The sequence below is a fragment of the Ambystoma mexicanum genome, chromosome 1q, assembly GCF_040938575.1.
Source record: "Ambystoma mexicanum isolate Mex_15411 chromosome 1q, UKY_AmexF1_1, whole genome shotgun sequence".
Classification (NCBI taxonomy): domain Eukaryota; kingdom Metazoa; phylum Chordata; class Amphibia; order Caudata; family Ambystomatidae; genus Ambystoma; species Ambystoma mexicanum.
Window position 1 is genome coordinate 1,398,269,113 of NC_090922.1, and position 27,640 is coordinate 1,398,296,752.

Genomic DNA, 27,640 nt, shown 5'->3' on the forward strand with positions numbered 1-27,640 from the left:
GGACTTGTGGCAAAGTGGCGTATCCAGAGTGCTGGATCGTCCAAGTACGGATTTGCAGGTGTCATGGTGCTGGGCCACGAGGAAGGGGTAGTGGTTACCATATATGAGCTAGAGAATGTGTCTTGATTGGAGTGAGGGTTGGGTTGGCAAGTCCAGTGTCTACTATATGTATACAAAAGGTGGATGAGAGTCGATATGCACCAATGCATGATGGGTGGCGTCGCAAGTACTCAGGGTAACGGGTGTGGTCTGTTAGTGACCTGAGGCACAACACAGGTTGGTTCAATGTGGTCAGAGTGTAGCCATAAGGATCAACACAGTAGTCAATTGGTCTGTGTGCGACTATAAGTCGCGACACAACAATCGAAGTGGTCTGAAGGCGACCATAATGTGAGGCACAAAAGTCAATGAGGTTTGATGGCGACCATAAGGCACAACACAATAGTCAGTGAGGTCTGAGGGCGACCATAAGGCACAACACAATAGTCAATGAGGTCTGAGGGCGACCATAAGGCACAACACAATAGTCAATGAGGTCTGAGGGCGACCATAAGGCACAACACAATAGTCAATGAGGTCTGAGGGCGACCATAAGGCAAAACACAATAGTCAATGAGGTCTGAGGGCGACCATAAGGCACAACACAACACAATAGTCAATGAGGTCTGAGGGTGACCATAAGGCACAACACAACACAATAGTCAATGAGGTCTGAGGGCGACCATAAGGCACAACACAATAGTCAATGAGGTCTGAGGGCGACCATGAGGCACAACACAATAGTCAATGAAGTCTGAGGGCGACCATGAGGCACAACACAATAGTCAATGAGGTCTGAGGGCGACCATGAGGCACAACACAATAGTCAATGAGGTCTGAGGGCGACCATGAGGCACAACACAATAGTCAATGAGGTCTGAGGGCGACCATAGGCACAACACAAGGTCGGAGTGGTCTATAGCGACCAAGGGGAACAATATGGTTAGTGTGGCACAACCATGGTGCATAAATAGATCGGGTATGGACTAATTGCCGATCAAATGACACGATACAGCACAGTGTAGACCGTAACCCTAAGGTACAAAACAAGGGTGCAGTGGAACAGCATCTGGTGGGGTAGCGAACAAGATGTTCAGAGTCATTCGATGATTATGAGCCTAGGGTGGTGGCACAAGCAAGCAGCAAAGGACTTGACAAATAGCAGGTCATGACAGTGTTTCGAGGGAGCTTACTGGTGGGGTTGGCCGTCTGGTAAGGAGGACTCGCCTGGTATAATCTTGGAGCAGAGGAGTTATGGACAGCATGCAGGCGCCTATCGCCTGTTGCGCTCCGTGGATTCAGCTCCGTCAGCTGTGGAGCCTTCTTTCTTGGCCTTACTTCGCAGGCCGGCTCTCGCCTGACGGTGGCTTGTGGTTGGCTAAGAGTAGGCAGCCAATCGGAGTGAGGCAGAGCAGGGAAGTCAGGCAGCCAAGGCGGACAGGGTCAGGCGCGGGGAAGGCACGAAGCGGCGGCCATCTTGTGGTATTGTGGCCACGTAAAAACAAAGGTAGAAAGCCGTGTGCCCTTAGAGTAATGAAGTTAAGCAGGATGCAGTCTGATTCCGTTGCTAACTGCAGATATTGCTTAAAGGAGCTCTTAAAGGCTCTCGTGACGGCAGGGCGAGGGGGGAGCTGTGGGCAGCTGATCGTGAGCCTGCAGCTTACCTCCTCGTCGTGTGTGCCGTGATGCTCGGGTGTAGGGGGGCTCAGGATGCATGCGGCGACGCTAGGGAGCTCCTGCTCCGAGGGAGAGGCTCCGTGGATTCAGCTCCGTCAGCTGTGGAGCCTTCTTTCTTGGCCTTACTTCGCAGGCCGGCTCTCGCCTGACGGTGGCTTGTGGTTGGCTAAGAGTAGGCAGCCAATCGGAGTGAGGCAGAGCAGGGAAGTCAGGCAGCCAAGGCGGACAGGGTCAGGCGCGGGGAAGGCACGAAGCGGCGGCCATCTTGTGGTATTGTGACCACGTAAAAACAAAGGTAGAAAGCCGTGTGCCCTTAGAGTAATGAAGTTAAGCAGGATGCAGTCTGATTCCGTTGCTAACTGCAGATATTGCTTAAAGGAGCTCTTAAAGGCTCTCGTGACGGCAGGGCGAGGGGGGAGCTGTGGGCAGCTGATCGTGAGCCTGCAGCTTACCTCCTCGTCGTGTGTGCCGTGATGCTCGGGTGTAGGGGGGCTCAGGATGCATGCGGCGACGCTAGGGAGCTCCTGCTCCGAGGGAGAGGCTCCGTGGATTCAGCTCCGTCAGCTGTGGAGCCTTCTTTCTTGGCCTTACTTCGCAGGCCGGCTCTCGCCTGACGGTGGCTTGTGGTTGGCTAAGAGTAGGCAGCCAATCGGAGTGAGGCAGAGCAGGGAAGTCAGGCAGCCAAGGCGGACAGGGTCAGGCGCGGGGAAGGCACGAAGCGGCGGCCATCTTGTGGTATTGTGACCACGTAAAAACAAAGGTAGAAAGCCGTGTGCCCTTAGAGTAATGAAGTTAAGCAGGATGCAGTCTGATTCCGTTGCTAACTGCAGATATTGCTTAAAGGAGCTCTTAAAGGCTCTCGTGACGGCAGGGCGAGGGGGGAGCTGTGGGCAGCTGATCGTGAGCCTGCAGCTTACCTCCTCGTCGTGTGTGCCGTGATGCTCGGGTGTAGGGGGGCTCAGGATGCATGCGGCGACGCTAGGGAGCTCCTGCTCCGAGGGAGAGGCTCCGTGGATTCAGCACATAGATTCCAGAGTCTAGTGAGTTAACGGGTGCAAGGGGCGACATGATGCCCTACGTGTTGAGGAGGAGAGACTCCTTGAAAACATGGGTCTTGAGTTATTTTCTGAATTGTAGGAGAGTGGGGGCGAGTCTGATGCTGATGGATGGAGGTTCCATAGTTTTGGGGCATAGGCAGAGAACTTCAAGTCTCCCAGAGCTTATCACTAATTGCATATGAGTGCTGAAGAGTCAACTTGAGGATCTTTACTCATACTGGCACTCAGAGTTCTGCTCTGTCCTCATGCTTTGTACAACGGGTGAGCTCTGATGTGGAATTTGTGAGGCATGCCTGGTGCTGATTACTTTTAAGAGCAATACAGGTAAGGCAAACGGTCTTTAAATCGACCAGATAGTAATCACAAAATATGCTTTGCCAAGATCACTACGTAAAAGTCTGTTTGATTGAGAGCTTGACCATGCTGCCTTTCCAAAATACTGCTCCGGAAAGTATAGCTGTGAAATATGGTGTGCATTGCACAGAATGCCACTGGAAAAAAAAATACAATTACCTTGTATCTGCAGCCTTGATCAAGTCCAACTGGCTAATTATCGATTTCCCTGATTTAGATTGTGTGTTCCCTGAAATTGCAATGACTACTCCAAAATAGTCTATATAGGATTAGAAACGCATCCTAGTCTCCTTGCTACCATGGAGTCTCCTGAATGGATCTGCAGTCTCCCAATTGTGATAGTGATTATACACCCGATTTGCTGAACTTGAGGAATGCTCACTGGATTTCATGTTCTTAAATGTGAAAGCTGCAGTCACAGGTGGGAATCCCATCAGCACCTACACAGCCCTTCATCACATCCTGAATTGTTTATATAATTACCATTAAAACGGTGTATGATAAAACCCTTTTTCACCGTGCTTAGAAGCTGGACTCAGAATCAGGCGCTACATTAAAAATAAATATGTAATAATTATAATTTCTTTAAAAAAATCGATGAAAAATCAACAGGATTAGTTTGCAATCTGGGGCACATCATTCATTAGTCTACTTATAAATGCTTATTTAAACCCCTTAACTGCCAGGCTATTATGCAAGTCTATGCAAAAAGGACGAGCACACTCGTCCTTGGCACTTTATTCCCCAAGCAAAATGCAATTGATACGATTACAAACAAATAAAATGTAAATTATTAGCAAAACGCAAGCCTAAATTTAGTGTTCTAGTCCCGATTGTCGGAGACTGTTGTTAGTGGTGAGGCACAGAAGGCATAGCGTGTCTACCTACTGTTCCTTCCTTTTAGTTCTGGGCTTCGTGTGGGCGAAAACTTGGATTTTAATATTTGTGCTGGGGACATGTTATTAAGAACTGACAAGCAACGGAAAGGAGCAATTTTCTCTAACAATAATGCCATCAGCTATTGTGTTAAGGACTTGTCATCAAGAATTGGCATTCAGTGAAAGCAACAGCCTTCATTATTAATGTTATTGTCCATTTTCATAAATTGAAGACAGCAACTGAATTGGCTCCTTTCACGTCAATTACGCGCGCCATCGTTAGCAATCTCAAAGGCAAACATTAAATGCTGAGTAATTACTCAGGGCTTCATGCACTCAAAAGCCAAAACCCTCTAAGTCCTTCCCAAACTCATAGGATTTTGATCTGGGCTATTTGGGCACCCATTCCCGCCTTGAGCATGGTCCCACAGGAAGAAGCCTGCAGATTGCCGGCGGACAAAGAGAAATCGTGCTTATGAAGCAATTAACATCCTGTTTTCCACTGAATAGGCTAAACTAATGTTCTTGACTGAGCATTCCCTTAACCTGTTTCCCTCTCTTCATCTCTCACTACCCTTAACGAACAATGCCGTGAGAGAATGTGTGACTTGAAGGCCAGATGTTGCAGAGGTGTAAACATAAACCAGGGACAAGAACAGGAGAGAAAGACATCGGAGTGGGATGGTGGAGGAAGTGTTGAATTTAGGATGGAGGGGTGACAGGGTTGTCCATGAAGGTAGGGAGAGAGGAAAACAGGGTTATGCTGTAGCATAGTGTGCTAGGAAACAGGTTCTTCAGAAGGAAGGAAGGCTTTGAGATTGGATTTAAATTATGGTAGAGTTGGGGTAGTACGCCAAGGGAAGAGTTAAAGGATTCCAGAGTAGCAGAGTGAGGAGAGAGAGAAGAAAGGAGAACAAGCGCTTTGGGCTTGCATGGTGGCATGGAGGTGAGCCGTGTTTGATCATAACGGATGAGGAGTAGAGGAGCGAGTGAGATGAGCAGATAGGCAGGATGGGGCGTGTCTATGGATAGTTTTGAAGATGATGAGAGGTTTATACTTAGCCCTTTGTTTCATAGATAGCCAGCCAATCTGGCGATGGGCAGATGAGTTAGAGGTACAGCGAGCAAAAAAGGTTGAAAGGTGTGCGGACTGAAAAGGTGAGGACTTTGTTCAGAGTGAAAAAGCATAGTTGGGATGTTCCATAGAGGATACTGGCACAGCAGTCAGATCTAGAAAGGACTAAGGAGGAGATTAGCTGTTTAGCAGTGTTGAAAGGACGAAGATGACAGATGTTTCTGATGTTGAGGAGGTTGAGTCTGGCTGCAATGGCAAATTTGGAGATGAAGAGCGGGAAGTTGTGTGATGGGTCGAACATGACCAAGGTAATGAGCAGCAGGAAGGTAGTCAGGGGAGAAGAAAAGAAGAGGGGGGCATGAAAATATAGCCTGTTTGGCTGAGATGTAGAGCACTTCAGTCTTAGTGTAGGTGATATGGTAGCCAATATTTGATGGCGGATAGATGGTTTGAAATTTGACAACAGCTCATCAGGAGTGAAAGGAGAAGAAGATCTGAGTGTTTCCAGCAAAGAGTTGCAAGGAGGAGTGGTACGAGGTAATCACAGTGCCAAGAACTGAAGTGCAGAGAAAGGAGAGAAGTTGACCATTCACAGACCATTGGAGAACTCCAACAGTTTAGGGGGTGATGTGGGGAGGTAAGGCTTTTCCAGGACACCTGAAAGTGAATGGGGGCAAGGTGTCAAGAAAACAAAGCAAGGGCCTTATCTCTAATGCCAAGGAGAGAGATGCAGAGAGAAGGTCAGAATGGTTGAACGTATCAAAGTCAGCAGCAGTGTTGAGAAGAATAAGAATAGATTAAAGGTTAACATAACGAGTAGAAGAGATGAAGTTGCTGACATTGAGGAGTGCTGTCTCAGTAGAATGCACAGGTTGGAATCCAGATTGTAGAGGATCTCTGAGGTTGTGAGTATAGGAACTGAATGAGTCAATAGGATATTACTCGCCCCAGGAATTTTGGAATAGTGCGGTAAAATAGAGACAGGGCAAAGTTTGGCATAACAGTTAGAATGTGGACCAGGTTTCCTAAAGTGAGGAATTAGAGTATAGGATGAGGGAAAGTGGCACTGCCAATAGAGGAGTTGAAATGGGAAGCAAGACATGGAACAACACTGGTGGGAGCTATTTGCTTCGGAATGTGAAGGGACAGTGGGTCCATTGGGGCACAGGAAGGGTAAGACTTGAGGACTAGGGCAAGAATCAGAAACAGCCAGCATAAAGTGAGAAATCCTTTCAAGGAGTTGCAAGAAACACAGAAATGAGAGCATACAGACAAAGGAAGGCCTTTCAAATATGCAACACCTGGGGGAGAAAGCAATGTATGTGATGTTGAACACAGAGGGGAGATGAACAGCCAAGAGAAACAATGAAGATGATCTAGGTTTATAAGTAGGAACACACACTGACACCAAACAAATAAGGATGGACAAGCCCATGGACACATTTAAACACAAAGCATAAACCACTTAACTGGAGGCAGGAGGGAAAAGGAAGCCAGGTTGGTGCATTCAGAAATAGATAGATATTAGAAATTGGAGGGAGCAAACAAAGAAGATGGTTGCAGGTTTAAAAATATGCTTAAAAAGGAGGGCCGATGAAAAGAACAATAATGAAGTGAAAACACCAGGCAATCGATGAGTGTTTTAGTGGCAGAAAAGGTAGGAATGACTGGGTTGTATAAATATTAAAAAGGTGAAACCATCAGGAATGGGCAAGTGTGTAAATGGGATGAGAAAAGGAAAGAGAAGAGTCAAATATGGCACCCAGGTTGTGACCAGATAAAGAAAAAGAGAGAATCACTGTGGAAATACATAGATGGAGTGAATACAGTACTGAGGAGAAGGAGCAAGCAACAGAAAGAGGACTGCTGTTTTGGAAGGATTGACATGAACATAGTGACGGAGCATCCATAGTCTGACAGGAAAAGACAGTCAATAAGAGGGGAATGGGGTACATGAGAGAAGAGGAGAAAGACCTGGCATCATCATCGCAGAAATAACAGTGAAAAGCCAATGCCTGAATAACATTTTTGAGAGGATCAGTATTCAAAGAGAAGAGTAGGGGGCCAACAAATGAGCCTTGCGGAACCTCAAAATGCAAAGATAAAAACCAAGATGTTTCCCCACTCCAAGAAACAGAATATGCAGGATTAGAAAGATGGGAAGACGATTTAGACAGAACAACACGTGACATATCAAGAGAAGAAACAGAAGATCAACAAATAGATTGGTCCATTGTGTCAAAAGCTGCAGAGATAATGTGGTTTCACATGACGAGAAGATATGGGAAAGTCACTGACATGCAAGAAGGCAGTTTCAGTAGAGTGAGCAAGATGAAACTCAGATTGCAGGAGCAGCACACAGGTGTTGCACTGTATATATGAGGATAACTGAGAGTGGACTGAATGTTCCAGATGCTTAAAGAGAAAAGGAAGAGGAGATAAAGGCCAATAGCTAGAAGATAAGAATCGCTTTAGGAATTGGGAGTATACTATCATGCGTGTGGAGTAATAGAAGGTGAAGAATTGAAAAGAGCAGTCAAGTAAGAAAGGAAAAGGTGTATACTAAAGGAATGAGGCCTGCTGGTTTGGGATCCAAGGGAGCAGCGGCGAGGTTATTCACACTGACATAAAAGGCATATGGGGTTTTCACAAAGAAGCCTAAAACAGGAAAAGAACAGGAGAAATAGGAAAGAAATGGAGATGGAGATGCTAGAGAAAACTAAGAAGGAAGGTTGGCACATATAGAAGTAAAATTTGAGGCAAAGTCTGTCGCAGGAAGAGCATTTATTTCATGTCATGATCTGCAAGGGTTTTTTCCTTAGCCTTTAAAACACCTACTGCACATTTCCTGCAGGAAGCCAATACGCGCCACTGTATTGTGTCAAGTTTGCTTGTCTGTGACTCTGGCAAGTGGTTCCAGATATATGTAACACTCTGATGTCATAGTTAGCACGGGTACACTTTAATTTTCAAGATGTCGTCTTCAGAGTTCAATGCACCCAGTAATCAATGCATTCCAATGGTGCAGTGCAATATAATACACAGTCATGGATTTCAGGGCAAAATCAAATTGTAAGTACACGCTCCTTAAAAGAAAATGGCTAAAAATGTTATGTTGTGTTAATTGGCTTTCTTGCAGCTCTACACTGCCTCTGATAGCGTTGCAGATCTCCAAATCAGTGATCATATCTCAATAAACACTTTCACTGACTAGACTTGCGTCAGCCCTACAACACCCTGGGAAAATCTTTTCATAAATAAATAATCTTCTATTCCTTCACAGACATCACAGACATGTTTACTCTCTCCTCCCGCATCTAGGTGCATCACCCCCCCCCGTTATGCCACCATACCAGGACCTAAGGAGATGCCAGTCTCCTTTCTAGAACACACCTTAATTTTCATTACGCGCCATGTTCGTCCAATGATTTGCTCCTAAAATGAAATTTGGGCATCTGAACAGAGGAAAATTTCATGAAAATGGCCATCTGCACGCATGTTCATGAAAAGGAGCAGCATCCCAAAGCTACCATAGAAACCTTAAGAAGCACACCGGGTATCTCTGCAGACGTGGGTATCAAATGATTGTCTTTCTGTGCTCTGGGTTTCTCTTTGCCTGATGCTCCGTGGCTTTGAAACATCTACATGCAAAAAACAAAAGGCCTGAGTTGTCGGTCTGCTGAAATGCTGGGACGCCTATGGGAACATGCTAAGGTAGGAGATGTGTTGTTGCTGGTGTGTTTCGGTGGTTTCCTGGGGGCAAACGTCTAAACATTGAGTTTTTTTTCGCTTCTTTTTGGAGTTTGCCGGGCCTTGTGGTTAATAACCTCTAGGGCGATTGGCATAAGTCAAACCTATTTGCTTTCCCCCAGGTGTCTTCTTTTTAGAAATTTAGGGGGAACCCCGTTTTTCTTGGTGGCTGCAATATCCCAGGCCCAAATCTGTGGGTTGTCCACAACACCAAATACCTTAAGAATTTCCTCTTCCTAGGTCCTTTGGTGTACCAGTGGTTTAGCCTTTTACTTTCGCACCCAGGTAAGTGCACCGACACATACGAGGTACTGTTTTCATTGGGTCACCTGTGGAAACATGAGAAGGATGGACATATGTTGTTGCCGGTGTGTTTTGGTGGTTTCCTGATAGCAAATGTCTGCAAATTTTATTTTTTTAGCCACTTTTTGGAGTTTTGCCAGGCGTAGTGTGTATTAAATTCTAGGGTGATTGGCGAAAGTCAGACCCCATTTGATTCCACCATGCGTCTTCTTTTCAGAAATGCATGGGGTTTCCCATTTTCCTGGATGGCAGCGACACTCCAGGCCCAAATCTGTGAGTTGTCCAGACTGTAAAATGTAGTCTTCCCAAAGGCGTTTGACATACCAGTGGTTTATCCTTTTCCTTTTGTTCCCAGGTTAAGTGCAACCACACATGTGAGGTAGCATTTTTTGTCAGGACAAGTAGTATCTGAAAAATGTGTTTTTTTCTCCACTTTTTGGAGTCTGCTGGGCATGTGGGTGATACATTCTCAGACGATTGACAAAAGTCAGACCTCTTGGGATTCCCCTGGGTGTCTTTTCTTTTCAGAAATGTATGGGATTCCCGTTTTCCTTGGTGGCTGCGACAAGGCCCAAATCTGTGGGTTGCCCAGAAGGCCCAGACAAGTATTCCCCAGGGCGTCTGATGTACCAGTGGTTTACCTATTCCCTTTGCGCCAACACATATGAGGTACAGTTTTTTTTGGGACACCTGTAGGAGCGTGAGAAGGTGGGACATTTGTTGTTTTCTCTTGATTTTCAGAACAATTTCACACATTTCCTACTGCACTTTGTTACAGAGCCCTTTAATTTTCCAAATGTGACCTACATTTAGTCGCTGTTTTAGGCACTTTACGCTTTTGGACTTGCACAAGTCACCTATCCTTTAAAATGTCATTCTGTGTTCTTTCAAAAAAAGAATGCTTGCCATTCTTCACCACATTCGTTTTCCTTTTTTTTAAATGCTAACTACATCTGTTTAGTCCGTCAGCATAAAATCCTGTGGCTCTGTTTTTGGCACGTGGTAATGATTGGTTTGTGAAACATTACCAAAAATGTGTGTTTTCCTAACTAGATGAGTCGTGGGAATGTAGCTCTGAAATGCTTTTCTCAATATTGACGAAGCCATTTCCTTAGCTGTCCAAACATATGCAGCACATACCTTTTTTCACTCACTTTTCCAATTTGTTCCCAAAATATTTACATTTTAGGTATGTAGTTGTTGCCTGACCTGCGTAAATCACCCCTTCCTAAAATGTATGCCGTTCTGGGTTCCCATCGAGGCTTCCTACTGTCCCCTTCCATTCCTTCCAATCAGATCCTATTAAAAAAAAAAAGGGAAAAATCAACTGGCTCGCACAAAACTGATGGTAACCTTTTAAAATAAATGTTTTTTTGTTTCTACTCAACCTGTTCTTGAAAGCTTGGAAAATGGCAAATTCAGAATGGCAAACCATGTTTTCCTAGCTCTTAAAAGAAAAAAAAACACAGGCTTCTGTGTAGATCAATTTATTGGCATTTTCTGAAAAATACACAAAATGTGTTCTATTTTTTGTTATTTTTTCTCAACTCCCTACAGCAAACTAAGATTCCTTGTTGGCGCTATGACCAACAGGGGCCAAATTTGGCCGAGATATCTCTTGTAACAAAAATGTTAGAAGGGATTGAATGCAACATACCAAAATCTCCTAAAAAGGGCTCTGCACTGGGAGGGAATACCCTTAGCACTTAAGGGGTTAAAAAAGAAAACACAAATAATAAAAAATCAAAATATATAAACATGTGCTCCAAAGATCAAACAGGAAATACCCCAAAAATAACATCACACTTTGTTCAGTTCAGTTTAGTGTAATGTTTTGTGAGCTGAAGAGTGAACATTCTAAAGAGGTTACATTTTGTCCTACTTTAGGATTCAGGGTGGAATTCTTTAGGATAAGAATGGAATCATATGAAATTCACTGAGACTTAACTCCCTCTATCCGCATTTAGATAGTTGGTGCACCATTTGCTTGTTTAGGGAGAGAGCTTATAATTAAGGACAATTAACTTGCTAACCACAAGTGTAGAGGAGGAGCCAAATGCCTCTACCAGAGGTCCCGCCCCTATTCTGCCTATATGTTGGAAGCCGGAAATTGTGACATGCACAATGTTGATAATTATACCTTCACCGTGAAAGGTCTTCGAAAAATGTTATCCATTGAGAAAGCCCTGTAAAATGTACCCGCAGAGAGATGACAGTCTCTTAAGAGAGAACCCTGAAGATGAGTAAAATGAATGAAAGGGAAGATGGGTGGCGTCACGTGAGGTGAAGATGACGCACTAAGAAGAATGGTGAAAGAAGAGAATGAATCGACCTTATGGAATCTGAAGACGAAATAAAGAATGGAGTAACCTTTCATGTGCCGAATGAAGATTGCACGTGCGAATAGCACTGAAGAAAATATAAGTCATTTTATAACTGTACAGATGTTGCAACACAAGTAGACTTTGTAATCATGACGGCATAGGTCATGTATTTTTGAAAAGTATGGTTTGCCTGGCTATATTGGGACATTGGTGAAAGCGTGTAGAATCTTGGGGAGTATTATCATTTTGATTAGTGATAGTTTGGCAGCAGGGGAGAGCGAAAGAGTTTTCCAGGTCTGGATTTTGGTGTCTGTGCACATACTTAGCGAGGTGTAGTTGTCTTGTGTCATGGATGAATGGGAATGTGATACTATCAACCCTAAGCATTTAATATGGTCGTGGGACCGCCGTAAAGACGTAGTACCATGACAGTCCAAGGTCCGGTCTGTGAGGAGGTGTAGTTGTCTTGTGTCATGGATGAATGGGAATGTGATACTATCAACCCTAAGCATTTAATATGGTCATGGGACCACCGTAAAGAGGGAGTACCATGACAGTCCAAGGTCCGGTCTGTGAGGGGAAATATTTTGGATTTCGAGAAATTAATTGTGAAGCCTGAAAGAGCGCCTATTTGCATGATGTCGTCAAGTATTTGTGACAGGTTAGTAGAGGGCTCTCTTATGTACAGTATCACGTCATCTGCGTGTAGAGAGATGATCTCGGGGGGAGTGCTTCAATGGATCCTGCAGTGTCTATGGTGTATCCTGACAAATTCCGCGATAGGTTCGATAGCAAGGGAAAAGAGAATGGGGGAGAATGGGCAACTTTTTCGGGTTCCCCTCTCGAGTTGAAATGTGATGGATGCACATGCATTAACGAGAAACTTAGTCAATGGACATGTGAACAGGAGTTTGATGTAGCTCAGCATATTGGGGCCAAATCCCATCCTCTCCAAAGTTCTGAAGAGATAGTCCCAGGAGACCATATCGAACGCCTTTTGGGTGTCTATCGTTATCGCGACTGCCTGTGTCCCTGGGTCAATTCTAGCCATTATGTTAAACAGCTGTCTAATTTTGAGGGTGGTGGACCTTCCCGGGATAAAGCCAGCCTGGTTGTGGTGGACCAGATGTCGCATCAGTGGGAGTAGGCGATTAGCCAACACCTTCCCCAGTATTTTGGTGCTGCAGTTTATGAGGGAAAGGGGTCTATATGAACCGTAGTCGTTGCTTGCATTAGGGGAGGGTGGAAATGACCGCCACGATTTCCTTGAGGGCGTTCGGGAGTTCTAGATCATACTCGGTTTGAGTGGCGAGACAGGATAATGGAAGAGATTGGAGGAAGGTGTTGGCTTGTTCATCGCTCGGTTTTGGCTCAGTGTATAGTGTGTGGTAAAAGGTGTGAAATACTTCCACATCTGCCTTGGACCACCTATTATTCCCATGCATATCTAGGATCTAGTCCACCTGGTTTTTACCATGTTCAGAGCGGACCATCCTTGCCCGCGTTCTACCAGATCTGTTGCCCTTCCCATATTTCCTGGCCGCAGTCGGGCGGGCAAAGTACTGGGGTTCTCTTAGGGCAAGACTCTCGAATTTCTGTAGTTCAGAGCATATTTTAGCGAGCGGTGTAGGGTCAGAGGTTCTAGAGTGTTCTTGTTTGAGGTCTTTGAGTGAACTTTCAGTGTTTTCTAGGTCTCTTCGGATGCATTTGCGGACACCAGACTCTCTCGACATAGCTATTCCCCTAATATACACATTGAAGGCATGCTACCTAGTGATGTGAGAGGTATCACCTGGGGCGTTAGTATCGAAGTAGTTGTCAATGCCGAATTTAATGTCTGCCCTATATAACACGTCCAGCAATGCTGAGGATTTCAATCTCCAGGAGCAGCTCGACTGGAGTTGTTTTAAGCTTCAGGGTTAGCGAGATCGGGGGGTGGTCGGACAAGGTGCGGGGACCGATGTCCACCTCTAACACCTTCCCCATTAGTAAGCTAGAAATGAGAAAAAGATCTATGCGGCAGGACATGTAGTGTGGAGAGGAGTAGAAAGTATATTCTCTGGATAGGGGATGTGTGGTGCACCAAACATCCCTGAGCTTGAGCGTTTGCATGTGGGATGGGGTTGGATCTGTCGAGAGAGCGGTCAAGGATAAGAGTCATGTCACCCCCCACATACCACAGGTAGCCTGTAGTAGCCCAAATAATGTCCTGCAGGCAGTCAAAGAATTCTGGGGAGTCGGTATTGGGGAATTAAGTGTTTATAAGAATGAGTACTAGACCTTCCAGGACACCATGAACGACCAAAAATCTCCCTTCTGGATCTACATGTGTTCATTTCATCACAATTTTCAAGGATTTGTGGATAATGATGTATAATATCTGTTTCCTCCCCAGGTGGTAGCTACATTGCGGCAGTTAGCTTCTTTGAAATGCGTTTGTTGTAGAAACAGTATATTGGCTTTTTCCCTTTGAGTGTAGGATATGATTTTTCGTGATTTGGTGAAGTTCCTAGATAGTGGATGTTCCAGCTTAGTATGTTACCCTATTGTGCCATACCTGTTTCATAGGGTCACGGTCATCCCTGTCTGTACTTGTAAGGCTAGTGAGCTGAGTGTGTGTTTCCCATGTGCCTGCGAGCCCATCCGCCAGGGTTTTAATAATTTCCATCCTCTTTACCAGTGATAATGCACAACTAGCGCATTGAGAACAATCAGCCCAACAGGTGCACTTTATGGTGGTGGAGTCAAGTCCAGTCACTGTGATGCCAGCTCCCCCCGACTGCCTCCCCCAACCCAGCAGTGTGTTTCTCCCCTCCTTTACCAACCTCAACCATCCCCCAATGCCAACTGGGCCTCAGGGATGAGAACAACATCTTCACGAGAGCAACTGCAAGAGGGAACGCTGCTGCCGCGTGGCAGTTATCAACAAAGAGGACATTGTGTCTTAATCATGATTAGTGTTTAGGTGGCGTAACTTACAATAATTACAATCCTCACATATCTTATGCATAGGAAGTAGGCAATAGGTTTAGCGACCATGATTCAGCAAGTAGGGCGACTCATTCTGCCAGTTCAGCCGCTGAGTCGACCTCTGGGCTCTGCGATTAAATATACTTCACTTCCTCAGAGGGTACTGTGAAAAATTACAACTTGACACAGAATTGAAGTTTGAGGCGGGCCGGAAATAGCAACGCATTTTGATTATTTCTCTCCTGGAGTATCTTCTTAACGCCAATTAATTGACGGCGCTCTTGTTGAAGGGGGGTAGAGAAATCTGGGAACAGGCTGATGGTTTGGGATCCCATTTTTAGAGTTTTATTTTCCCGGGCCAGTCGAAGAAGGGTGCCTCTGTCTCGGTAGGTCAAGATTTTAGCATGATATGTCTGGGGAAGTCGCCTGGTTACGCTCTCGGTGAAAGAGCACGGTGTGCCCACTCCACAGCAAAGAATGGTGAGAAGGCGGGTTGGACCAGCAGGTCTCTGAGGATGTTTTTAATGGCCAGCTCCATGTTACCGGTCTGTGCTTCCTCCGGGACTTCTACTATCCTGATATTATTTCTACGGGAGCATGATTCAAGGTCATCACACTTGCCCTTGACTTGTTTCATGTCTTTGGAGAGAGTGGCATCTGTGTCTTTCAATGTATGGATATTGCCCTCATTAGTCGCAATCCTGACCACCGCTTTGTTTATCTGGGCCCCTTCATGTGCCAATTGGGACCACATTGAGGCCACACTCGCATTAATGTCATCAAGTTTTTTATGTACGGCTGCAAAGCCTTTAGCTATGGCCTCCATAATTCCCGTGAGGTCTGGTATGAGCGGGGGTTGTGGAGATGTGGTGGTCAGTTCTGGTGGGGGCTGGCAGAGCGCCGCTGAATTGTCATGCAGGGTTGCTTTTGCAAACTTGTCCATTCTGGCTGCCTTTTTATTCCTTCCCGATAGGATGCAGTGGCTGGATATGTGCTGCTACTAGGGGTCAGCTGGTGGTGGAAGCGGGATCGAGAGACAGTGCGGGGGTCCCAATGCAGGAAGAGCATGGAACACTGTACCTGAGTGATGCTCACATAGGACCTTATCTTTGGGGCACACCTCCCTTTCTTCCCAGAGATGATGGTTTGAGAGCTCATCCCCCGCCCAGTCGAGTGTCAGTGGGCCTCCAAACCAGGGGCTGAGTGTTAGACAGGCCCCCCATGGTGGGCTGGTGGTCCCAGCCCCCCGGAACATAGAGGTGATGCCACAGAGTCAGGAAGTGGGCGGGGAGACGGATGTGGCGTCCCCAGATCCTGCATTGATTTTACTGGTTTCACAGTGCTCCAGCTGTAGATGTCCGTGGAGCCTGTGATTAGAGCAGTAGCCCCTGGGAGGGAGAAGCGGTCGCCGGAGAGCCCTCTGTCCGAGGCTCACGCCGTGGAGGTCAGGCAGCACAGCGGCATCACCACTGCATGTGGACGGCAGAGGTGGATGTTCTTGGGGCCGCCGCCGGAGGTGTCCCCTCCAATTATTGCCGCTGCAATGTTGTTCACCCCTCGCTCCCGGGCTCTGAAGCGATTAGTATGATCATGCAGTCAGGAGGAGGAGGGGCTCCCCACGGCAGGCGCGACTGCGCAGAGGCCAATTGCCCCCGACGGGCTCCTCAGACCTACTGCACCCATAATGAGCCCCCTCCGCCAGATGCTGTGAGGCAGGTGGGGGGTTGATGTGTGGTAGAGGGATCCAGGGTGGAGTCAATTCGGCCCAGTGCTCTGCCACTCATGCAGGATTTTGGCGGGTCTTGACTACGTGTGCCACAGGGCCCGCTGCAGTCTCCCTTCCCCCGCCGTGGTGGGAAGCCCGTTCAGCCAGTTATTTCTCAGCGGTCCAGGAACTCTTCAGGGAATCCCAAGTCCCCGCACCCTTTTTTATATTCTGTCTCTGACTAGATCTGCCACCTCGCTGCAAGGTTTTCTGCTGTGTGGCGGAGCTCAGAGGCTTTACCGGCCATTTTTGTTAGCTGCTCCGCGGCGCCCCCAATCTTCTTTTAATGTTTCTGACTTACTATATGCAAAGACGTATGAAATGCAAACATATACGTGGTAGAGTTAATGCTTATTTGTAATTGTCTAATAAAATACCCCAATTGAGTAAGGGAATTACTTCTATCTGGAACCTTTGTCCTACACATGACTGGGAAAGTGGAATGAGCTCTTTTAAATTACCAAGGAATTTTTGGTCAGCCTCACCTTTTACTACAGAGAGATGGTACAGGAATCTCTCAAGAGTTGATTTACTTCCCTACACACACCATTTACTCTTTCCTTCCTCACAACATGGTTACAGAAGTTGATTCCTGGAGTCTGGAAGACTTTCTGTGAAAATCAAAGTGAGCATAAATTAAAGTTATTGGGAAGATATCCTAATGGTGATTCGTGCCAAAATATGTTGGGGAAATGTGAGAACGATCACAAAGAGAACACGAGAGAAAACGTGGGTGTGTTCTGCTAAGGAAAGTGTCTTCCCAGAGGAAATCCACACACCCTTGTCCTCATGCAGAGAGCTTCTTTTCTTAGACAAAAGGAAAGCTATGATGATTTGTTTAATTGAAATAAAGTTGATTTAGATGGATGGGTTCACACAGAATAATTCTGAGTCCAAATAACCGAACCAACTCAGGAAGATGGCAAAGAACTGTTTTATTAACAATTATCTAAAACATGGAGTTACAACAGACATCAATGGACGTACGCTCGATTTCTCTCAGCAACTTCATCAACATAGATTTATACTAAAAAGACGTCGCAGGTGACGTCTTACTACATGGCTAATAATTAAAAACCTACTAGGGATCGGGACTAGCTTAAGGGGAACATCTAAGAATACATTCTATAGGAACTAGGATTGTGAATAGCTACCCACTGTCAGGTGGACTACATATGCCTATCTCTAAAACATATAATCTTCAGAAATATTAGATTCACAGTTTCTCATTGGTTCTCAAACTATAATGCCCTTTGTTATTTGGACCACTGCAATTGGTTGGCATGCTTGTGCTATGTCTGAAACATTCGGTTTACTTAGCAGCAAATAAGCCCAGACCCAGGTGCAGGGAGATGGCCTGACTCAACCTCCCCATCTAATTTTCCCAGCATCTATCATCGCCCATGCCTTCTGCCATGAAGATTGTCTTTGAACTTGGCCTTGCAAAGTATCCTTGTCTCTGAGAATACATGGAAGTGCGGGCACTCACTATCGTGTTTTAGGACTCCAAGTTCAAACTCTATTTTCATCTTTGGCTCAAGTGGCAGGAGACCCTGATTTGTTCCATTTTGCAGGTTTTAAATGTCATAAATGAATTAAAGTTGGCACTCTTGGTGCTCTTTATTTGCACCTTAACAAGAGATGATTCATCCTTGCATGTCCACTCCTTTCCAGAATTGATAGCTGACCTTGGCTGCTTCATTCTTGACTTCAGGCCAGACAACCTCACCATGCAGCTCCACGATTCAGCCTATTCTTGCTGCAAATTAGTTTTTCTTCTTCCATCTTCATGGGTCCTGGCTTACTAAAATTCTTGATACCAATGTCCAGCTTCTATACAATGGTGGCTTTGCCTGCTTTCTATTCACTACGTATAGCCAGCTTCTATTATGACTTAGTCTACTTACGTTCCAGCATCTTTACAATTATTGAACGGTTGACTCTCTGCAGCACTTTGTGCAAGTGTAATCTTTTTTGTTTTTAAAGGTTCTCTTGATGCTTTACTTGGTCGTTAGTCTCTGTAGGATCCATACATCCTCTTCAGCCAGTATCCTGAGACGTTGTTCATACTCTCTTATGACATCACAGGCTACTTTCTTTTCTCTTTTTTTATATTCCTTCAGGGAGTTCCTCCCTCAAATGGTCGTCCCTTTGGGGATACATTCGACAGGGTTGTCCCAGTGGGCATCTCCTTTCGAACATACGCTGTGGTATTGGCACAACTGCTGGTGTCAAACACGGCAGGATCTCAGGCTTCCAACATATGGGAGGTAGGGTGGCAGGGTTTCCTGCAGAGCCATGCACCTGCCCCTCTACATTGACAAAAAGGATGTACTAATAAATAATGATTTGCAAAATGTCCCATTGAATTCAAAGTTTGATACTTCCGTTGTCTGAATATTTGAATGTTGGCCCTGTTGCCCCCAGAAGCAACATTCTGATGAACTAAGACTGACTGAAGTAAAACTATTTTAAGAAACACTTAGCTCATCTGATCCATTGACAAGTAAACTGTATATGTGCAGCACAAGGAGGCCTAGCTACATAGGCTACCTTATTCATGTGTGCCAGTATGCATGCATCATAGTGGTGGTACACATGATCAACAGTTGGGAAAACTACTCAGACCTCACTTTTCAGTTCAATTCAGAAAAGGTGTGCAGACAGACAAACTAGCTATGGTTACAGAAAAGGATTGATAGGGCTCCTACCCGCCAATATGTCCTACCTGCAGAACATTTAATGTTAACCGTCTCATCTGGTTTAAATCCACTCCAGTTTTAAATCATTGACCTGATGGTTGCACTCGCGTGCAGCACTACCGTTCAATTTACATATATAGGTGTCTCTGTTGGTCTATTGTGTTAGCGATGCTTTAAGTGCACACATCTCTGATCGCAGTTTAAAGGAGGTTTAGGGCCACCAGCATTTAGAAGATACGCTAACTGGGGCAGGTGGGCTTGTGGCGCCATATACGAAACAAAAATAAACTAAACTCAGCCTCTGATCCTGCCATCTAAGATGAGTACCATCAAGATGGCTGAGGAGACCTGTTATTTACAGCCAACGCATTAAACCCATTGGAACATGATTTCGTGTTTATAATTCGCAACACTGACGTCCAGAGTTTTCATGCGGCTCAGAATACTCCGAGGGCGTGAAATCATCACCTGCTTACACATTTCCAGTCTCAGTTCGGAGCCACGCAGATGCGATTGCACTGCCTACAACCCTGCATACGACTGCTCTCCTTGTCAATAGCTCTTTCACCTGAGCAGGCGAGTGGGCTCCAGGCAACGCGTTGCTGGCCCCGTGTCTCTCTGCTTCCTGTGCAAATGCTCTGAGTCACCGGCAGAGCTGGGCTGCTGCTGCTGCGGCTCTTTGCCGCCCACAGAGCCCGGGCAGGCGCAGTACAGGCGCCCACCTCGGTCTCACCTCGGCTTCAGCACCACGGCAGCTGGACAGCTCCGTGCAGAGCCTGTTACCCCAGCCGAGGGTGGCGCGGCACGGCGCGGGAGCTGTCCACCACCGCGGTGGGAACAGGTGTGGCGTGCCTGACACGGACTCACCGAGGGCTCACGGACTCACCGAGGGGCCCCGTCCAGGAAGGACTTTCCACGCGGCCCCTGAAATCCACGCTGCCGTCCAGTGCTTACTGGGAAGATCACTGAGTGAAGAGGCGGGGGAATTCAACCTCGCGCAGCACAGCATCGGCTGATAGAAACACGGACACATCGGCGTGCCGCAGGAAGGTGTGATCTTAAGAACCCACGCGGTGTTTGCGGGCTTTGGTGAAGAGAGGGGGAGAAGGAACAACGCGGAAGAGTTTTTTTTTTCTCTTAATTTTTTTTAATCATGTTATGCACTGAACCTCAAGGCGCTTGGTTTTTGTGGAAGTTTTTCTGAACGCAAGCCACGGACATGGGAAGTGGCTGAAGGTTTCCAGGTGCACATGTGGCATTTCGGGGGTCTGTGCAGCTGATCTCGGCAACCGGGGATATATGGCTTTGGTAAGTCCTGTCTGTTGATTCAAGCTGGAATTTGCAAGGACTGCCCCCATAAACGGGGCATTCTGCGCTTCATCCCTGTGCCCGGTCCATGGACGACGGCGTCTGCTATCGCTCGTGGGGCTTCACGTTCTCCAATATGTGCGTCTATGGGGTCAGTGAGCAAGGAATTAGTGGGTGCTAACAGAGCGAAGCAGTGCTTAGTGCAAGCCTGTTCCTGTTGCAACACAAATCTTCACACACAACAGACCAGAAGCCCCCTTATACGTATTGACTCACCGGAATCCGCTCCTGGAGAAGGGAGGCTTGCATTGTAGTGCAAACGTGTGATCTTGTGCAAACACTATGCACTACGAGCTATAGCAGCATGCACACATTGAAGCGCACAATAAACATTAATTTGTATTAGCATCCGGAAGTTTTATTCGGCGAATCATCAGCTGCCGAGGCCCGGCGGGCTTTATGTACAGAACAAGCCTCTGTACCACGCGGCATGCCGGCGGATGGTTCCTGGGCGCTTTCTCTGTCAGCCTGCTGTGGTTCCCCTGTTCCCGCTCCCAGAATGCTCCACCACACGCAATGACACTTGCACTCTCCCCATGGCACCTCCTTATCTTCTGGCATAATCGCTCTCCCACGGCCCTCTATTCCTCGCCCGGTTGCCCTAACTCACCACATCGCCCTGTGTTATGCCGGCACCCCCACTCCACCGGCAGTGGAAATCAAAGCGGGCCTCTGCTTGCAGCCTACTTTTCCATTTCTAAGGAGATTATTTTTTTGTTTTAATTCACTGACCTCACGGGACACATGCTTGATGCGGCCTGTAGTTTTGTTTCAAATGTCCTTGGCCCTTTGCACGTTTGGAGTTTGCTGAGTGGTTCTAACAGCACTAATTGCACATTGCATGGGCTGTTCTAGAATCCGGTATTAAAGGTCCTCACTGTACTCCGGTTTATTAACTTGCCCTGAGAGTTGTTACCACTCATTTGCACCCGGTGCTCTGGCGCAGAAGCCAATACCGTTGCTCAGAACACGAGCTCAATGTCACGATCAATGCCTGGATTCTGAGCAAACTCACCGCTGCTCTCCGCCACCCCCCACCCTGGCCACATCCCCTCTCTCTCCCTGCCACTTCCGCTGTCCCTTCCTCTTGAACACCCCTTCCCGCCACTTATCTGCCGGCTGCGGCATCACCATACTGCTCCACACAAGCCCCCCAGGCCGAGTGGAAATGGAAGAGGGCCTCTGCACAGAGCTCCACCTACATGGTCCATTAGGGTGAGAGTTTATTTTAAAAGGGCTGCGCGCTCGCGTGTCCCTGTTAGCAAGCTCTTCACCGGCCATTAACAGCTCTGTGACCTGGTGGTGCTAATATCAATAATCACCCAGCCCGCAAGCTTCACCGTCCATTAACAGCACCGTGGCCCGGCGGTGCTAATATCAATAATCACCCAGCTCGGAATCTTCACCGGCCATTAACAGCACCCTGGTACAGTGGTGCTAATATCAATAATAGCCCAGCCCGCAAGCTTCACCGCCCATTAACAGCACCGTGGCCCGGCGGTGCTAATATCAATAATCACCCAGCTCGGAATATTCACCGGCCATTAACAGCACCCTGGTACAGTGGTGCTAATATCAATAATAGCCCAGCCCGCAAGCTTCACCGCCCATTAACAGCACCGTGGCCCGGTGGTGCTAATATCAATAATCACACAGCCGCAAGCTTCACCAGCCATTAACAGCATCGTGGCCCAGTGGTGCTAATATCAATAATCACCCAGACTGCAAGCTTCACCAGATATTAACAGCACTGTGACCCAGTGGTGCTAATATCAATAATCACCCAGCCTGCAAGCTTCACCAGCCATTAAAAGCACCGTGGCCCAGTGGTGCTAATATCAATAATCACCCAGCCTGCAAGCTTCACCGACCATTAACAGCACCGTGGCCCGGTGGTGCTAACATCAATAATCACACAGCCCGCAAGCTTCACCGGCCATTAACAGCACCGTGGCCCAGTGGTGCTAATATCAATAATCACCCAGCCTGCAAGCTTCACCGACCATTAACAGCACCGTGGCCCGGTGGTGCTAACATCAATAATCACACAGCCCGCAAGCTTCACCGGCCATTAACAGCACCGTGGCCCGGCGGTGCTAATATCAATAATCACCCAGCCCGGAATCTTCACCGGCCATTAACAGCACCCTGGTACAGTGGTGCTAATATCAATAATAGCCCAGCCCGCAAGCTTCACCGCCCATTAACAGCACCGTGGCCCGGTGGTGCTAATATCAATAATCACCCAGCCTGCAAACTTCACCGGATATTAACAGCACCGTGGCCCAGTGGTGCTAATATCAATAATCACCCAGCCTGCAAGCTTCACCAGCCATTAACAGCACCGTGGCCCAGTGGTGCTAATATCAATAATCACCCAGCCTGCAAGCTTCACCGACCATTAACAGCACCGTGGCCCGGTGGTGCTAACATCAATAATCACACAGCCCGCAAGCTTCACCAGCCATTAACAGCACCGTGGCTCAGTGGTGCTAATATCAATAATCACCCAGCCCGCAAGCTTTACCAGTCATTAACAGCACTATTGTCCTACAGTGCTAATATCAATAATCACCCAGCCTGCAAGCTTCACCGGCCATTAACAGCACCGTGTCCCAGTGGTGCTAATATCAATAATCACCCAGCCTGCAAGCTTCACCGACCATTAACAGCACCGTGGCCCGGTGGTGCTAATATCAATAATCACACAGCCCGCAAGCTTCACCAGCCATTAACAGCACCGTGGCCCAGTGGTGCTAAAATCAATAATCACCCAGCCCACAAGCTTTACCTGCCATTAACAGTACTATTGCCCGACGGTGCAAATATCAATAATCACCCAGCCTGAAAGCTGCACCGGCCATTAACAGCACTGTGGCCCGACGGTGCTAATATCAATAATCACCCAGACTGCAAGCTTTACCGGCCATTAACAGCACTGTGGCCCACGGGTGCTAATATCAATAATCACCCAGCCTGCAAGCTTCACCGCCATTAACAACACCGTGGCCCAGCAGAGGTATATCAATAATCATACAGTTGTGTAGTATTGAGCTACAATGTAACAGTTGCAATGTGCGTGGGCATGCAGGGCTCCAGCAGGGAAGCACACCAGTTGTGCTTCCAGCAGTGGCCTCAGGTAATAGATGTGGCATGATGAGCTCATCCGGGCTGATTGTTATCAGGCCTTTCTGGTAAACTGCACTATATGGCATAGAACAAGAAAAGCTACAGAATGAAAAGACAAATACTAGGGGCCAGATCCTATTCACTTTTTTTAACAGTCCGAAAAAGGTTTGGATGGAGGTAATTTGCACTGCTCAACTGTGTTTGATGGCTATTATGTTGCATCCATGCTAAGCTTTGCACATATTCTGGGATATTTAATTGAAGAACAGGTTTCAGAAATGACACCTGTGTATGGTTCTGAATGGCACCGTTTACAAGCAATCATTTAGCAGAGGTGAACGCGAGTAGTTTACTCTGCCACTGCACTGGGGGAGTCCCTCGCACCAGTTCGAGTTTGCACACAATGTGATGCTCTTGGCTCAGAAGTTTCAAATATGCAACTAAGGAGGATCGGCCCAGCTCTTGGATGGGCCTAGTTGAGGTATGTGACTTGTTGGGGAATGGTTGCTCAGTGTTTTTATGTTTCTCCATTGGCTCTAACAAACGATCTTAAGTTTCAGAAAATGACTGAGAAGTAACTTTTTTGGTGCATGTCTTAGCTTAGTTGTGTAGAATTTTGGTGGCTTTCTGAGATACCCCGGTGTTAAAGGTGTTAAGTACACAGACACCGACAATGCCAGGGTAACCAGTGTGTGGTGTCAGAGGGGAACGAGAGCGTTAACTGCTTGTAACATTGCAGCTGCTCCAGAAAAGTCTCATTAGAATGTGTAAAGAAGTTGGATGCCCGGACACAAGTACCTTTGCCCTTCCCCCACAGTCTCTGATGCCAACATTTGTAGGCGTGACCTCCGGCCCCCATCACTCGACATTTTTAGTCTAGGTGCCCTCCTGTCAGTGATCTATTTGGATGCAAGCCATATCCTCCAGAAAGGGCGGTACTTGCAGACCTCGCTTCCGCATCCGGGAATGAACAGTAGTATACATGACGTCAAGTGCCATATTCAGAACCACATGCTTGTATTGCCTACGTGCAGGTGTCTGCAACCTTTGGCTCTCCACATGTATTGGACTCCGGCTCCAGCGATCTCTCAACAAGGACCATGCTATTTTATTTATTTGCATTTTTAAAGCACTCACACAGCCCGGGGGCATCAAGGCGCTGTTACAGGAATATGTCTCTTAGTTGCGTTTTTATAACGTACTTAATACCCAGAGGTTTTTTAACCACAGACCCGGGGATCAAACCTGTGTTGCTTCGTGTCCTCTTGTTTCCAAGGCGAGCACGTTGCCGCTGAGCTATCCGCCCGGATGATGGCAGTGGCCTAAAACAGCAGCACCAAAGGTTGCACACCCCCAGCCGTGCATGTGCGTGCCCAGTGGTGCTTCTTTCTCCCGCATCCACTACAAACCACACCAAGCACGAATATATTTTTCAAAAATGAACCCCCAGAAAGAGTTTCGGTGTTCCCCCATTTCAATGTTTTGTAGTGTTAAGCTTCCATGATATCATTCGATGTTATAAGAATTGTGCAATACCCACACGCTGTATTAAAGTCAGTACACACGAAATTATCATATTACATTTTTATATAGACCGTCATGTTGGACTCCCCAGTGCCTCTCCCGCTTCTAAGCGCTGTGAATGCGTGACTTTTACGCAGCGCAATGGCGCCCAGCTGCTTGATCCTCTGCAGCTAAAAGCCCGGGGAAGTTGTGCGGGTACTCGAACCCGTGATTGTGGGCTGTTCACACGGCCGTCTCTCTGACTTGGGTCCTGGGCTGCACCTCGCTAGCTCTCACTTTCCTCTCGTTCTTTTCAAGTCTAGCAATTAAATCCATATGCAATTCAGAAAAACAGCTGCTAGAAAAAAAAAACATATATATACTTCTTGCCCACGCACGCCTCTTCTTCCCACGGGTGCAGAGCTTCCTACTGCGGTTTCTTCAAGGTATTTCGCCTGTATGGTGCGTTTACATTTCCCGACGAGCGACGTGTGAGCCGCGTCTGTTTCCTTGGACAGCGAGCTCAGCTGTTCAGCAGAAGTCGCTCATGTCTTCGCATCGCAGTATATAACATCGCAATAAACAGCAAAGTAGAACGCTATGGGACACGCAGCACAGAGCTAATCTGACATGTTTCCCATCTGTAAGATCAGTGACAAGTCTAAACCGCCTCCACCGCCGCCCCCCTCCAGTGAATAGTTAATACAACAAAAAAGCACAATGACACGAATGCGTGGCTGTTTCCAAGTCCGCCCAGACTCATTGTCATCACTCTTAGGAATTCTTTTTATTTCACAATATTTCATTTAGCACGGGCCTATCTGCACCCCCGGGAACCATATCTGTATCATACTCGTTAATGGTTGCGCTGATGTAATATTTCTGTCTGCGCGCATCCATGAGCCTCAGGAAGATGCAATGACCCGCTGAAAGTGCATGCTGAAAAGCAGACTGCAACATGTTGAACACACAGGCGGTTTGATTTTCACACTATCCATCTACAGGTTTCTTGGAGCAAAATGTCTGTAGCTGATTTGTATTGGAACATGGAGCGGACAAAGTTTGTTCGGCCGGCCCAACATTTTTGAATTTGAAATTGTCGAAATGCAGTAATGCTGAATTTGAAATCCGCGCCTCGGTCAAATAATGATCCCTCACCCGCTCCCCAATTTACCTGTTGGCGGCACGCCTCGTTCTGTGCCGCTGACACCGCCATCCTTCTGCGATGCTGGTTCCCTTCACTTACCTGCTCCGGAACCAGCGCCACGCGGTCCTCATTTTCCCCCCTATCTTTATTTTCTCAGGAGCGGGGAACACCCCCGCAACCTTATGCCATTGTATTGAATAAGGGTGCGGGGGTCACCCCTACAACCCCAGCTCCCCTTGTTTACTATAATGGCACCGAATGGGATATTTCTTTGAAATGTTTAGCTGTTTGAAATATTAGTTCAGCCGAAATTCAAACGAATATCCCATTCATTTTTTTTTAATTCGAATATTTCTATGGATGCCAGTTTGTTCAGCATAAACTGATATTTTATTATAGTGCATGCTGGATTCCCCTTGGTGTACGATATGTGCATAACAGTGTGCACAATATATGGGCCCGGTGCTTAAACATTTGCACTGGAACAAATCAGGAGATGCCCGTGACCATCTCTGATTTGCACCAACTACCTATGCCTGATTCACCAAGCCTACAGCCGGGGCAAATCGTGATATGCCATTTGAGGAAACATTTGTGAATCGCATTTGCAGGTGATACCATGGTTAATCTCTCAATTTCCTCCAGTGCAAATCTTTGTGAATCAGACCCATGTGTACTGCCTTATGTGGTTTATTCGTGTAGACTCGATAGCTATGCACTGGTCAACTTATTATTATTATTATTATTATTATTATTATTATTATTATTATTATTATTATTATTAATAGTATTTGATGTAGTTAATACACTCTTCAGTATACAATAGCACAATGGGACTCATTATGAGCGTGGCGGAAAGGCAACAACGGGGCCGGTAGTGCTACCGGTGCCGTTGTTACCTCGCCACCACACTACGAGTTCTGCTCGCGGGTGCCGGACTGCACGCCTGGTCTGACCAGGCATGCATACCGGCACCCGTAAGCAGAACTCATGATTGCACCAGCAATGTTAGTCACCAAAACGGCGCCCGCGAATGGGCAATAAGCGGGTCTGCCAAACTCGGCATGACCCGGTTATTGCCCATTCGCGGGTGCCGGAAAAAAAACAACTCCGTTGGCACAAGGGCACGGCTACTGCCATAGTTGTAGTGAGGGCCAATGTCTTTATCTGCCAAATATTTGAGAACACAATTTCTGCCCAACTGATCCTCACGAGTTTCAAGAACTCGACCTGCACCAGCCTTGGTAATGCTGCAGATGTTATGAGTAAACTCAATCTGCCCCTGAAACAGTGGTTTGAAGACATCTCTGCCTACAGCTGTGTTATTCCACACCGCGCACCGGGGAAGTAGTGTCTTCAACCGTTACTAAATGAAGACCAGTCCCGGATCACACACCTAGGGAGTTCCACTCACACTAGTAATGCTCAGACTGAGAGTTGTGGAAACCTGAGTTCTAATCCTGGGTTCAAGATTACAGAACCGTGTGATCCTGGGCTTATTTCAGGCCATCCCCTCCCTCAGGCCTCTTGCAGAATTCAGCAGCGTACTCATCACCTTGTTGCCTTTTTACACCGGTTTCTGTCTACATTACCCCTTA

At 46.9% G+C, this 27,640-nt stretch overlaps 1 long non-coding RNA gene across 1 annotated transcript in view; it reads left to right on the forward strand.

Moving 5' to 3' along the window:
• Positions 1–19,386: 19,386 nt before the first annotated feature.
• LOC138548244 (uncharacterized) overlaps positions 19,387–27,640 on the forward strand; it is a 319,494-nt gene continuing 311,240 nt past the window's right edge. Inside the window, exon 1 of the long non-coding RNA XR_011292059.1 lies at positions 19,387–20,203. This is a non-coding gene — a long non-coding RNA (uncharacterized lncRNA). The remainder of the gene's footprint in view (positions 20,204–27,640) is intronic.